Below are 14336 nucleotides of genomic sequence, written 5' to 3'. Positions count from 1 at the left end.
CTGTACTGGAGAGTACAAATTGGCTAGAAATCGTAAGGAGATGTCTGAGAAAAGCAGTAGAGGTTATTGATTTGCTAGAAGCAGAGAATACAAATGTTCTCCTTATAGAAGAGAATGCTTCTGACCTGTGTTGTGTAATCTCCTGCCTGGTTCAAGTTATGATGGATGCACACTGCAGAACTAAGCTGGGATTTCAGAGTCTTATTCAAAAAGAATGGATCATGGGAAGACATACTTTCCTGGATCGGTGTAACCATCTGTGGCAAACTGACAGAGAGGAGGCACCAGTTTTCTTGTTGTTCTTGGATTGTGTATGGCGGTTGGTTCAACAGTATTCACTAGCCTTTGAATTTACAGAGACTTACCTAACTGTCTTGTTGGATAGTATGTGCACACCAATATTTAGCACCTTCAATTCTCTGCATCAAAGAGACACTACCACGTATGGAGGAAGCCTTAATACAGAAGGCACCAAATTTAGTTATCTTCAAGTTTGGGACTGGTCTGTGCAGTTTGAACCTGAGGCACAAGCCTTGCTGAATAATCCTCTTTATGCTGAGAAGCTAAAACAAGATAAGAGTCAGAAAAAACCTACACAATTCAAGCATTAATGGAAGCTTCTCTTACCAGTGACACAAACAAAACCATCCCCCAAAAGAGGGTTTTTAAAGGAAGAAATGGACCAGTTAATAAAAAACCTCTTTGGCAAAAGGATCAGCAGGCTGATAACATCTGCTGATAAGCTGCAGAATACCTCCAGAGAATTTTGGGAGCTGGCACTCCAAATCCGCTGATCTCTATGGAATCCTGCTGGCACGCTTAGAGGGACCAGAAATCAAAGTGTGGGTGCAGAGATATTTGCGATGGATCCCTGAAGCTCAGCTGCCTAGTGGTGGGACAGTTGCCACTGCAACAAAAGTCTGGGATGTGATGGAGGATGTGCAAGGTTTGCAGAAGCAAATGGATGAAGAACGCAGCCAGAGTCTCTCAGAGGAGGGCGCTGCAGCAGAGTCTCCCTTCCAGAGAAATCCTGCTCACCTGCCTTCTTTATTTCCATTTGTTGGGCTTCAAAGACATTCCCTCAAGCCAGTTTTACCTACGAGCACCTGGAAAGATTTGGAAGGTGAGGACTTGGCTAGGAGAGATGATGGGTATGTTGATTTAGGAGATGTTTGATGTGAGGCTTATGCTCACAAACAAAAAATAAAATACTGGCACACTTCTCTCCAAACACAAAATTGGTTTCCTGGCAATGGCTTTCCCATCTGCCCAATGAAGCTTTTAGCATATGAAGATTTCCTCACTTGAGCACCCGCAATATTTTCTACATGAGTTTTGATCAAGCATTTCAATTAGTTCTTTCCATAAGCATGGGAAATACATAGCTGTGTTGCATATGGCCCAGTTGAAAAATAAAGTAAAATACAAATCAGTTGCTCAATCATGGAAAGAGTTAAGGTGTTGGGGCACTCTTAAAATCATAATAAACTTCTTGTTGGAACATAAAGGGGTGGTGGTCTCAGAAATATCCACCAGAATTAAAAAATCTCCTAGCCAGGTAAGGGACGCGGGTGGCGCTGTGGGCTAAAGCCTCAACGCCTAGGGCTTGCCGATTGAAAGGTCGGCGGTTCGAATCCCCGCGGCGGGGTGCGCTCCCGCTGCTCGGTCCCAGCGCCTGCCCACCTAGCAGTTCGAAAGCACCCCCGGGGGCAAGTAGATAAATAGGTACCGCTTACCAGCGGGAAGGTAAACGGCGTTCCGTGTGCGGCTCTGGCTCGCCAGAGCAGCGATGTCACGCTGGCCACGTGACCCGGAAGTGTCCCCGGACAGCGCTGGCCCCCGGCCAATAGATGTGAGATGGGCGCACAAACCCCACAGTCTGTCAAGACTGGCCCGTTCGGGCAGGGGTACCTTTACCTTTACCCTTTAGCCAGGTAAGAGTGTCTTCCAGGCACATCTTATAATGCATAGAAAAACATGTGCTGTTTGAAAGACACCCCTGGCGTTTCTTAGAAGAATCAGGTGCCATATTTTGTTTTGTTTTGTTTTGTTTTGTTTTGAATGAACTTGACAGGTTCATATCTGCCTTTTCAAAACTCCCAACTAGAGAAATACTAGGTGTTTCTCTCATTCATCCTACTTGTTCTGATCATCCATGATCTGCAGAATAATAGTTCATTGTTGTATCTTAATAAATGTCTTTGTTTTCAGTAACTTAAGAAAAATAAATATGCTTCCTTAGACTTGAAAACTAAAGTGTTCAATCTGTGCACATTATTTTATTATGTATTTCAAAAAAATTACATACCCCTTGATTATAGAAAACTTACAAGTGGTTTACAAAAAGAATAAAACAGTACAATTATTAGGAAAAACACATTCAAAAAATTAAAACCAGCAATAAGGTAAAACCACACTAGCATTCTCAATATCTGGATAGGCTTGTCTAAACAAAAACGTTTTTAGCAAGCACTGCAAAAAGTACAGGGAAGGCATCTGCCTGATGTCAACAGACAAGGAGTTTAGGAGCCACCACAGTAAAAGATCAATTCTGCACAATACACAAAATGCCTCTGAAATTAAAATTGCCAATCTTTACTATTGACTGTAGGTGACAATCAAAGGAGATGCCGCCTCACAGCCCCCTGTGCAACCCTGCTTTCCTCCACTACTGTATTTAGGAGATACAAAAGTGGTCATGTATAAATGACCCAGTCCACTTCCAGTTCAGCTCTCCCACACCACCTAGCAGCTAGGTAAAGCAGGGATGGAGGAAAGGTCCACCCATTAGCCTGGGTTGCCCTGTCACTTCGTTGCAGCTATTGCAGCCCTGCTCATCCTTTTGGGATGCGGATAACTAAGCTTAAGTGGCAGGTTAAGCTAAGGTACCCGTCCAATCAGTTCAGCAAACTCCTCTTGCGAAATTTTAACCTCACTGGACCCAATAACTGGAAGGGACTCAGGGCATCATCAGACTGACCACCCAAGCCCACCACAGTATTCCTGTGTCAATTAATTCTCCTGTATCCATGAAATATACTCGGAGTCCTGCAGTGATTTCATGTTCTTTATCGCAGCTTGTAAAACAGTGATTGAATTTCCCTCCCAAACCTCAGGCTTTTATATAGATTATTTACACAATGAGTCTGATTGCCATATTCTGCTTCCCTTCTGGAGCCTTATTGGTCTTCTCCTGCAGGCCAATCAGTTGTTGCATTCTACGATCCTACCAACCTAACAGGCTGATTAACTTCCTCCTGGAGTCGGATTGGTCTTCTCCTGCAAGCCAATCAGTTGTTACATTCTAGGATCTTACCTGCCTGCTGTTCTAGGATCCAAGCTTAGTACATAACAGTCCAAGAGCTTTTCTAATTGTTCTGTGGCTGTGCCTTGAGAAAATCTTATCTTACCTGCTGAACTGAAGCAAAATCCCTCTTCAGATTTTCTGTGCAACTGACATAGCCAAGTCAGAAGATAAAGTCAGATTTTTGCAAGGCACAGTTGTGAAACCATGAGAAAAACTTTCAGACCCATTAGAATGAATCTGAATACAATACAGTCAAAACATGGGTCAAGTGAAAGTGTGGATGAGCCTTAACTTCAGAGCTAGATGTGAAGACAAAACTATGTCCAGAAGCAAGTGCAAGCAGGGAGTGACTTCACAGAGCAAATGGTCTCTTGTGCCTGATCCAACTGCTATGGACTACACCTCCCATCAGCCCCAGCCAGCACAACCATGAGCTGATGGGAGCTGTAGTACAATTCAGCTGGAGGGCCCCAGGTTGGTGAAAACTGGTTCAATCCACTCAGCTGAGGTTGAGCTCCAAATACAGAAATAGACACAAATCTCTTACCTCAAGGGGAGAGGAGTCACTCTGCCCCATAGAACACCATTTGTAAAGTAAACAAAAAACAAAAAACCGCACGAAAGAATATCATTGGTGGGGGGGGGGGCCAGGGAGCAATATGCCAAAGACCTCTGGGTCCAAATTCCTGCATCCTTGTTGAGTGAAACAGGACTTTGCAGAAGCCATGCTAACTTTTCTTCTGCAGGACTTGTTCTTCTGTGCTAGGTATTTCCACTGCTTTTCCTGGAACAGATGCACTGTGAAACCCTCACGTCACTGATGAAGCCAAGAATTGATTCTGGAAATCATGTCATGTAATTCAGCCCTTGTTCTTCACAACAGGTTCTCTGATTCAAGCCAGCAGCAGTGGATGCTTTCCAGTCTGAGCAGTGATGGTTTTGCTGTCCTTTCTGCAGTCAGATGCATGATTTGAAACCTCAGTTCCAAGCACAGATATATTAAAAAGCCTGGCTCTTTTATATCTCTCTGCCTCGCTCTCATGACATGTTCCAAAAGTCTTCAGTGCAAGGAGATATCCTTCTGAGACTGATTCTCTTAAGCCAAAAGCATTTATGAAGTTTGCAGCAACCGCACACACAAAAAACCCCAGAGCCCCAAGAATTAAACAATATTAAAGTAAGATGGAAACTTTTGAATGGATGACTCATTGTCCAGGGGGCGGGGGCACAGGAGATCCAGCAACTCCTTTCTAGCTTTTCTGGAAACAAAACTAGATATCAGTATTCAGAAAGAAAGAAAGAAAGAAAGAAAGAAAGAAAGAAAGAAAGAAAGAAAGAAAGAAAGAAAACAGAAAAAGAGAGGCCCTTTGTGCCAAGTGGTTTTCTAGCTATACAGTCACAGAAAGAGGAAAAGACACTTATGTGGCATTATCGTTTTCAGTAGAGTTCATAAAAAGCAGAATCTTCAGGCACACAAACAAAATGTGCACATTGGTTTTTTAAACTGTGAATCCAATGAAGCTGAAAGCTGGAGGATCAGGACAGATAAAATCCTCCTCAATGTAGTGCAGAGTTAGACTATGGAACTCACTCCCACAGGAAGGTGGGTTTGGCCACCACCTCTGGTGGCTTTAAAAGAGGATTAGACAAATTTGTGGAGGAAAAGAGGGCTATGGATGGCTACTAGCCATGATGCCTGTGCTCTGCCTCCGCAGTCAGAGGCAGCAATGCTTCTGAACACCAGTTGCTGAAAACCACAGGAGGGCAAAGCATTCTTGTTCTTGAAGTCAGCTTGCTGACTGAAAGGGGTTTGTTGTTCTGTATTGGTTTCCCATAATGGGCAACTGCAAGAACAGAATGCTGGACTAGATGGGACATTGGCCCAATCCAGCAAGGCTCTTCTTATGTTCTTCTGGTCATTCCAGGAAGCCTGAATGTTGAGGCAGATTCCCCAACTGACTCCTGAAAGCTTGCTTGCTGCACATAGAGGGGGAAGTTAGTGTTTGGAATGCATGAAATGTGATGTAACAGACAAAATGAGCTCAGTGTTGCCTTCCCAAAAGAAGAATGAGGATCACTATGGTCCAATACCTGCTTTCAAATATTTAAAAGCCTGCCACAAAGCAGATGGAGAAGAATTGTTCTTTTGAGCTACTGAGGAGGCATGGGAAGTGATAGTGCATTTGAGGTGCTGAGAGGCTTTACGTTAGGAAAAACATCTCAGAATTACTGGGTAATATAATGTTTTACACAAAGTCTGTGAAATCATTTACAATCAGATGTTCCTATCCATAAGCTTTTTGTGTGCATAGAGCCCTTGATACACAATCAGCACTCTTGCCTCCTGAAAGGTTTCCTTCATTTTGTTAATTAATTTAGAATTAGAGACCGTGTTTCAACAAAAAGCATTCGAAGAGCTTTGTCTAGTGAAAAGATGTTTTGGTCAACTTGCTGACACTCTCAGCGAGGACAGGCTTTCACAAGTAGATTTCATGGCCTCAAAGGGACAGATCCCCTCTCCTTACCCATATTCTGTTGGAGAGCAACTGCTCTGCAGGAAGCACCCACTTTCCTCCACCTCTTCCAGACCAAGTTCAGGATAATGCCTTGGCCACAAGGCCAGGGCTGCACCTGCTAGCACACAGTCCTTTCCTCCAACAACTGTATTGGTGGCAATTGGAATCCTCACAGGACAGGATTTCGTGGAATCATAGAACTGTACAACTGGACGGCACCCCCAAGGGTCATCTAGTACAACCTCTTGCAGTGCACAAATCACAGCTCAACAATCTCTGACAGATCCCCCCCCCCTCCAAAAAACCCCTCTGGTTAAAAACCTTCATCAAAACATAGAACCATAAGGAATTCCTAAGGGTCATGAGTGTCCACCCCCTGCAATGCAGGAAATGCAACTAAACAATCCCTGACAGATGACTACCCAAACTCTCTTTAGAAACTTCTAATGAATCACCATAGAGTTCAAAGGTACCCCCAAGGGTCATCTAGTCTAACCCCTGCAAAGAACAGCTCAAGAATCCCTGGCAGACCTTTGCTTACAAACCTCCAAAGAAGGAGTGCCCACCTCCTTTCACACAGTGTTACCCTCAGAAAGTTATTCCTGATACTGAGTCAGAATCTCCTTTCTTGCCTTTGGATCCATTGTTTCAGGTCCTACCCTCTGGAACAGAAGAAAACAAGGCTCTCACTTCACCTCTCAGTCTCCTCTTGTTCAGAACAGCTGAATAGAGCTTTCAAGTACCTACTCATTAGCGTTTGGTCTTGTTTTAAGTGCCTTTGATGTTTTTCATGTTTTTAGTTATCTTACTTGTAAATCACATTGAGATGCTTTAGAAGGTGATTAATAAAACAATAATGTTCAAACTATTCATAATATATAGACCCATTCTGTCTACCTCTAGACCAATTTGAGGGAGGCTACTGTTAAAGGGTTTTTTCCGCCTTGGTTCCAGGGGTCTGCAGATCCCACACAGCCTTGCAAATTTATTTCTACTGTTATTAAGAAGCAGTGATAACCAGAACCCCTGAGGTGTGTGATGAAGCCAGCAGCTTGCTGCAGCCGCAGGGAGGAAGGAACCGGAGCCCACAGACGGCTGGGGAAATGGCATGCGAGTGCTTGCTAGCAGGATGGCTCTCAGGAGAGGGGTTCACTCTTGGCAACTGAAGCCAGATATCCAAAGGTGTTCTCTCATAAAACATGAATACGGATGATCAGCGTTTTGGAAAGACAATAGAACACGAGGAAATGTATCCACCAGCTGCTTTGGGAATGGAAAATGTCATATTCCTGATGAAAAGGGGAGGAGGGGTAGACCGTAATGGAAAACAGTGTCAAAAGCAGTTTCTTCCACATGTGGTGGACTTGTGACATAGTGAAAATGTATTGGGAAAATATATATAACGAATTAAAGAAGATTTTTAAGTATACGCTTTTTAAAAAACCAGAGTCATTCCTGTTGGGAATGGTGGGAGAAGACATTGACAAGAATGACCAGAAACTATTCTTATACACCACAACGGCGGCGAGGTTATTGCTGGCTCAGGTATGGAAACAGCAAAAATTACCTACAATAGAAGAATGGCAGTACAAGGTTATGGAGTATGCAGAAATAGCCAAATTAACAGCAAAAATTCGACATCAGGGGGATGAAACATATCAAAAAGAATGGGGAAAATTTATGTTATATATAGAGAAGATGATGTGAAATAGGGAAACCAGTAGAATTAAAATAATATCTCATAACGGGAAAATACGAGAAATTTACTGGATAATAATATCAAAATGAATTAAAAATGTATATTAGGATTATTATTGAACAATATTTGTAAATGAATATAGACAGACAGCAAGAATTTGTGTATATAGAAAGATTTATTTGTTTACGGACATTTAATGGAAAAAATGAGGAAGAACAATCTTGTGGAAAATGGACAAAGACAATGCGAAAAGTCAAAGAGGACACAAAAAAGCCAGAAGAAGGAAGGAGGGAAGTCAGCTCGGGAGAGCAAGAACAAATGTGAAATATAATGGATGTATAATGGATGTAAATGTATAATGGATGTAAATATAATGGATGTATAATGTATGATGTATAATGTAATGTATAATGGATGTAAATATAACGGTTGGGAGAAATGTTTTTGCCAAAAATCTCAGAAACCTCATCAGGAGGGCTTTAAACTGACTAATGTGGGGGAGGGAGACAGTGCTCCTGAAGGTAGGAGTCTATCAATTGATGAAGATGATCATCCAAATGTCATAGACCAAATGGAGCAAACAGCACGCAGACCTAGTGGTGGGAGGAAAAAATCCTTAAATAAGAGACACGGAGGAATGATTAATGGACTTCAATGTCTGTACACTAATACGCAAAGCATGGGAAATAAACAAGATGAGCTTGAGCTCTTGGTACAGCAAACTAAATATGACATAATAGGCATCACTGAAACCTGGTGGGATAAGTCCCACGAGTGGAATGTAATAATGGGGGGATACAATCTATTTCAGAGAAACAGACCAGACAAGAAAGGAGGAGGAGTGGCGTTATATGTCAGGGATGTGTATACCTGTGAAGAGATCCAAGATTTAGAACCTCAAAGCCAAAGTGAGAGCATTTGGGTCAAAATTAAGGGAGAGAAGAATAACAGAGACCTCATTGTGGGAGTTTACTATAGATCCCCAAGCCAAACGGAGGACATAGATGATGCCTTCCTGGAACAGATGGCCAAGCATGCAAAAGGAAGGGAGATAGTAGTAATGGAGGACTTCAATTACCCGGATATTTGTTGGACGTCAAACTCAGCCAAGAGCATAAGGTCAAACAGATTCCTCACTGGCCTTGCAGACAACTTCATTGTCCAGAAGAGGAACAGCCATTTTAGATCTGGTCCTAACCAATGTTGATGACCTGGTTAGTGGGGTAGATGTGGATGGATCATTAGGCGCGAGTGATCATGCTCTTTTGAAGTTTACTATACAGCGGAAAGGAGCAGCCAAGCATACTAGGACTCAATTCCTTGACTTTAAGAAAGCCGACTTCATAAAACTTAGGGAAGTGCTGGGTGAGATCCCATGGACAGCAATACTAAAAGGAAAGGGAGTTCATGATGGCTGGGAGTTTGTTAAGAGGGAGATAGTAAAAGCACAACGTCAGGCAATACCAATGAGACGGAAACATGGAAGGTGCCTAAAGAAGCCAGGGTGGCTATCTAAAGAACTTTTAACTGAATTAAGATTAAAAAAGGATGTGTACAAAAAATGGAAAAGGGGGGAAACCACCAAAGAGGAATTCAAACAAATAGCCAGCATGTGTAGACACAAAGTCAGAAAAGCTAAAGCACAGAAGGAACTCAGGCTTGCTAGAGAGGTTAAAAGCAACAAAAAAGGCTTTTATGGGTATGTTCGTAGCAAAAGGAAGAACAAAGAAACAGTGGGGTCACTCAGAGGAGAAGATGGTGAAATGCAAACAGGGGACACAGAAAGGGCTGAACTCCTCAATGCCTTCTTTGCCTCAGTCTTCTCCGATAAAGAAAACAATGCCCGACCTGAAGAATTTGGAGCAAATGATTCAGCAAAGGAAACACAGCCCAGAATAACTAAGGAGATAGTACAAGAATATTTGGCTAGTTTAGATGTATTCAAGTCTCCAGGGCCAGATGAACTGCATCCAAGAGTATTAAAAGAACTGGCAGATGTGATCTCAGAACCACTGGCAGTCATCTTTGAGAATTCCTGGAGAACAGGCGAAGTCCCGGCAGACTGGAGGAGGGCAAATGTTGTCCCTATTTTCAAAAAGGGGGAAAGAGAGGACCCAAATAATTACCGCCCAGTCAGTCTGACATCAATAGCAGGGAAGATTCTGGAGCAGATCATTAAGCAAACAGTCTGTGAGCACCTAGAAAGGAATGCTGTGATCACCAATAGTCAGCATGGATTTCTGAAAAATAAGTCATGTCAGACTAACCTGATCTCGTTTTTTGACGAGCCTGGTAGATGAAGGGAACGCAGTGGATGTAGCCTACCTTGATTTCAGCAAGGCATTTGACAAGGTGCCCCATGATATTCTTGTAAAGAAGCTGGTAAAATGCGGTCTTGACTATGCTACCACTCAGTGGATTTGTAACTGGCTGACTGACCGAACCCAAAGGGTGCTCATCAATGGTTCCTCTTCATCCTGGAGAAGAGTGACTAGTGGGGTGCCACAGGGTTCTGTCTTGGGCCCGGTCTTATTCAACATCTTTATCAACGACTTGGATGATGGACTCAAGGGCATCCTGATCAAATTTGCAGATGACACCAAACTGGGAGGAGTGGCTAACACCCCAGAGGACAGGATCACACTTCAAAACGACCTTGACAGATTAGAGAACTGGGCCAAAACAAACAAGATGAATTTTAACAGGGAGAAATGTAAAGTATTGCACTTGGGCAAAAAAAATGAGAGGCACAAATACAAGATGGGTGACACCTGGCTTGAGAGCAGTACATGTGAAAAGGATCTAGGAGTCTTGGTTGACCACAAACTTGACATGAGCCAACAGTGTGACGCGGCAGCTAAAAAAGCCAATGCAATTCTGGGCTGCATCAATAGGAGTATAGCATCTAGATCAAGGGAAGTAATAGTGCCACTGTATTCTGCTCTGGTCAGACCACACCTGGAGTACTGTGTCCAGTTCTGGGCACCACAGTTCAAGAAGGACACTGACAAACTGGAACGTGTCCAGAGGAGGGCAACCAAAATGGTCAAAGGCCTGGAAACGATGCCTTATGAGGAACGGCTAAGGGAGCTGGGCATGTTTAGCCTGGAGAAGAGGAGGTTAAGGGGTGATATGATAGCCATGTTCAAATATATAAAAGGATGTCACATAGAGGAGGGAGAAAGGTTGTTTTCTGCTGCTCCGGAGAAGCGGACACGGAGCAATGGATCCAAACTACAAGAAAGAAGATTCCACCTAAACATTAGGAAGAACTTCCTGACAGTAAGAGCTGTTCGACAGTGGAATTTGCTGCCAAGGAGTGTGGTGGAGTCTCCTACTTTGGAGGTCTTTAAGCAGAGGCTTGACAACCATATGTCAGGAGTGCTCTGATGGTGTTTCCTGCTTGGCAGGGGGTTGGACTCGATGGCCCTTGTGGTCTCTTCCAACTCTATGATTCTATGATTCTATGATTCTATATGTACATGTATATGTAACTAAAAATTCAATAAAGATCATCGGGGGGGGGGGGAGGAAACAGTGTCAAAAGCAATCCTAATGGTCAATAATAATAATATTGTTGAGTTGGACTGGACACTGGGGGGCATCTAGTTCAACCCCCTGCAATGCAGGAATCACAGCTAAAGAATACTTGACAGATGGCCACCTGACCTCTGCATAAAAACCTCCAAGGAAGATAAGTCCACCACCTTCAGAGGGAGTCTGTTCCACTGTTGAAAAGCTCTTGTTGTCATAAAGTCCTTGCTAATGTTTAGCCTCCTTCCAGAGAAGGAGAAAGCAAGCTTGCTCCATCTTCCATGTGACAGACCTTTAGATATTTGAAGATAACACATCTCCTCTCAGTCGCATCTCTTCCAAACTAAACCATTCCTCACAAGGCTTGGTATCCAGATCTCCATCATCTTACTTTTATTTCCCTTGCTCTACTATTACTTCCCTTGCTCTACTATTACTTCCCTTGATCTGGACACTAGACTTCTGTTGATACAGTATTAGCTTTTTTTCTGCCGCATCACCCTGTTGAATCATGTTCAACTTTTGGTCTACTAAGACCCCTAGATCCTTTTCACATATGCTACTGGGAAGCTGGATGTCCCCCATCTTACATTTGTGCAGCTGGCCCTTACTGCTTAGGTGTAGAACCTGACATTTGTCTGTACTGAAATTCATTTTGTTAGTTTTGGCCCAGTTCTCCAATCTGTTAAGGTTATCTTGAATCCTAATTCTGCCTTCTGCAGCATTGGCTACCCCTCCCAATTTGGTATCATCTGCAAAACGGATGAGCACCCCCTCCCCACCTTTATCAAAATCGTTTATAAAGACGAGCAAAATGGCCTCCGGAGAGAACCCTGCAGTATCCCACTTATCCCTTTTTTCCAGAATGATAAAGAACCATTAGTGAACACTCTTTGGGTTGAGTTGGGCAGCCAGCTACAAATCCACTTAACGGTTCCCTCATCCACATTTTATCAGTTTCTCCACATGGGGGATTCTGTCAAAAGCCTTGCTGATGTTGTACAGTGGTACCTTGGGTTAAGAACTTAATTCATTCTGGAGGTCCGTTCTTAACCTGAAACTGTTCTTAATCTGAGGTACCACTTTAGCTATTTGGGCCTCCCGCTGCCACCGCTCTACAATTTCTGTTCTCATCCTGAAGCAAAGTTCTTAATCCGAGGTACTATTCTGGGTTGGTGGAGTCTGTAACCTGAAGCGTCTGTAACCTGAGGTACCACTGTATTTTGCTTTTACTATTTTTTTGTTGGGAGCCACCCAGTGGCTGGGGCAACCCAGTCAAATGGCTGGTATATCATCATCATCATCATTATTCTATGTCCACAGTATTTCTCTGATCCATCAAGCTTGTAACTCTATCAGAAAAAGAAATGAGATTCATCTGGCATGACTTATTTTTGTAGAAATTCATGGTGGGTCTTAGTAATCACAGCATTATTTTCTTAGTGCTCACATACTGTATAATTATCTGTTCTAGGACCTTTCCTAGTATCAAAGTCATGCTGATTGGTCAATAGTTACCTGGGTCTTCTTCCCACCCCCCTTTTTGAAGGCCACCACACTGGAGCTTTGCAGGCCTGGCATGACTATGCCTTCAACATATTATGATGGCATCACTTAGAAATGTGTCAGAGATCCGAACAAAACAATGAGGCATTGAGAAAAAAATCTGTGCAGGGATCAGAACTGGCTAAGACAATTGGTGTGCAATTTCCTGCCCCCATGGTGCAAAGAAATATTAAAGGAAATTTAGCCAGATGCAAAAAGCAGATGGATCTGGAGCTCCTGTCGGGAAGTGCCTTTCAAAATGTGAAAACGAAAACCAGGGCTAAAATATGTGCTTGAAAGAAGCTCCTCCAACTCTATTTTTGAGAGACGAAACTTTCCTCTCCTCCAGTGTTTGGTTATGAAATCTTCTGTTGGTGGTCCCTTTAACAGAGGGTTGAGATTTCTCCTCCTCCTCCTGTAAATGGTGCCCCTCCTGGTGACAAAGGTCACCTAGTCCAGCTCCCTGCAATGCAGGAACCACCCCTAAAGAACCATAAGATTATAGAGTTTGAAGGGACCCCAAGGGTCATCTGTTCCTACCCCCTGCAATCATAGCCTTGCTAGGTACCTGCACTTCAAAGCCTGAAGAAGACATCAGGAGGCAACATCTTCCACGAGGCTGCAGACTGCTGGAGAAATGCATGCTGGGAAGAAACCTCCTTTGTCATGAACTCCCTTGGGGTGACAAGGTGAGCTCATAACCCCACTAAAATCCTAAACACATTATTAGGTACCTTGAGAATGAGGCAGAAAAATTGAAAGTTATTTCAAAGGGTGAGTGGGAAAATATCCAAGGAATTGGAAGACAGATTTTGACTCAGCGATACTTTTAAATAAAACAGACAAAATATATGAAGTGAGAGTAGAACTTATCACACATCCCCAAATGGTTTTGTTAGCAGTTGAAAACGGGAGACCAGCTGTCCTTCTGGAAGGCGCTTGTCCAGCATGACTTGTCTGTTCATTGAGGTACCTCTGATTATATTTTGCCACTTCCCCCGCATCTCCTGCCACTTCTAGTCACCATACCTCCAGAATTAAATAACTGCCTTTGACTAGCAGCCTCACAGATTAATTTTTATCCCCTCACACCCATCAAAAGTGGCTTGCCTTATACAAAGTCAGACCACTGGATCCATCTAACTCAGTACACTGACTGGCAGCACTTTCTCTCAGGCCTACCTGGGGATGCCATTGGGGATTGAACCCAGGACTTTCCGGGTGCAAAGCAGTGCACAGAATCATAGCATTGTAGAGTTGGAAGGGATCCCCAAGGATCATCTAGTCCAACCCCCTGCGATGCAGGAATCTCAACTAAAGTATCCATGGCAGATGGCCACCCAACCTCTGCTGAAAAACCACCAAGGAAGGAGAGTTCATCTCCTCTCAAGGGAATCTGCTGTACTCAGAGGCGTAGGAAGGTCAGGTGGTACCCGGTGTGGAAATTTCCTTGTCACCCCCCCCCCATTGTGTGTGTGTGTGTGTGTGTGTGTGTGTGTGTGTGTGTGGTTTTACATTATTTCATATTTTCTTACAAAGGAATGTGGATTCTGGGCCTCTGATAACAAGTAGGTGACTATGGACAGATACTTAAATCTACAGGATGGACTGTGTTTTGGCTTGTGTTGTTTTATTTTATTTATATTTATTGTTTATTTATTTAATAAAATTTATTTTAAAAAACCTGCAAAGTAGTTTACCAAAACAAAAAACCACCACAGCAGTAAAATCATGA

At 43.2% G+C, this 14336-nt stretch overlaps 1 pseudogene across 1 annotated transcript; it reads left to right on the top strand.

Annotated features, from left to right (window-relative positions):
* Positions 1–2: 2 nt before the first annotated feature.
* Positions 3–1176, top strand: LOC309524265 (myotubularin-related protein 12 pseudogene; annotated as a pseudogene). The gene has a single exon. The product of its transcript is annotated as a myotubularin-related protein 12 pseudogene (transcript).
* Positions 1177–14336: the final 13160 nt, after the last annotated feature.

The sequence above is a fragment of the Podarcis vaucheri genome (assembly GCF_965113315.1).
Source record: "Podarcis vaucheri genome assembly, chromosome: Z".
In the NCBI taxonomy this organism is placed as follows: Eukaryota; Metazoa; Chordata; class Lepidosauria; order Squamata; family Lacertidae; genus Podarcis; species Podarcis vaucheri.
This window is presented reverse-complemented; position numbering and strand designations above follow the sequence as displayed.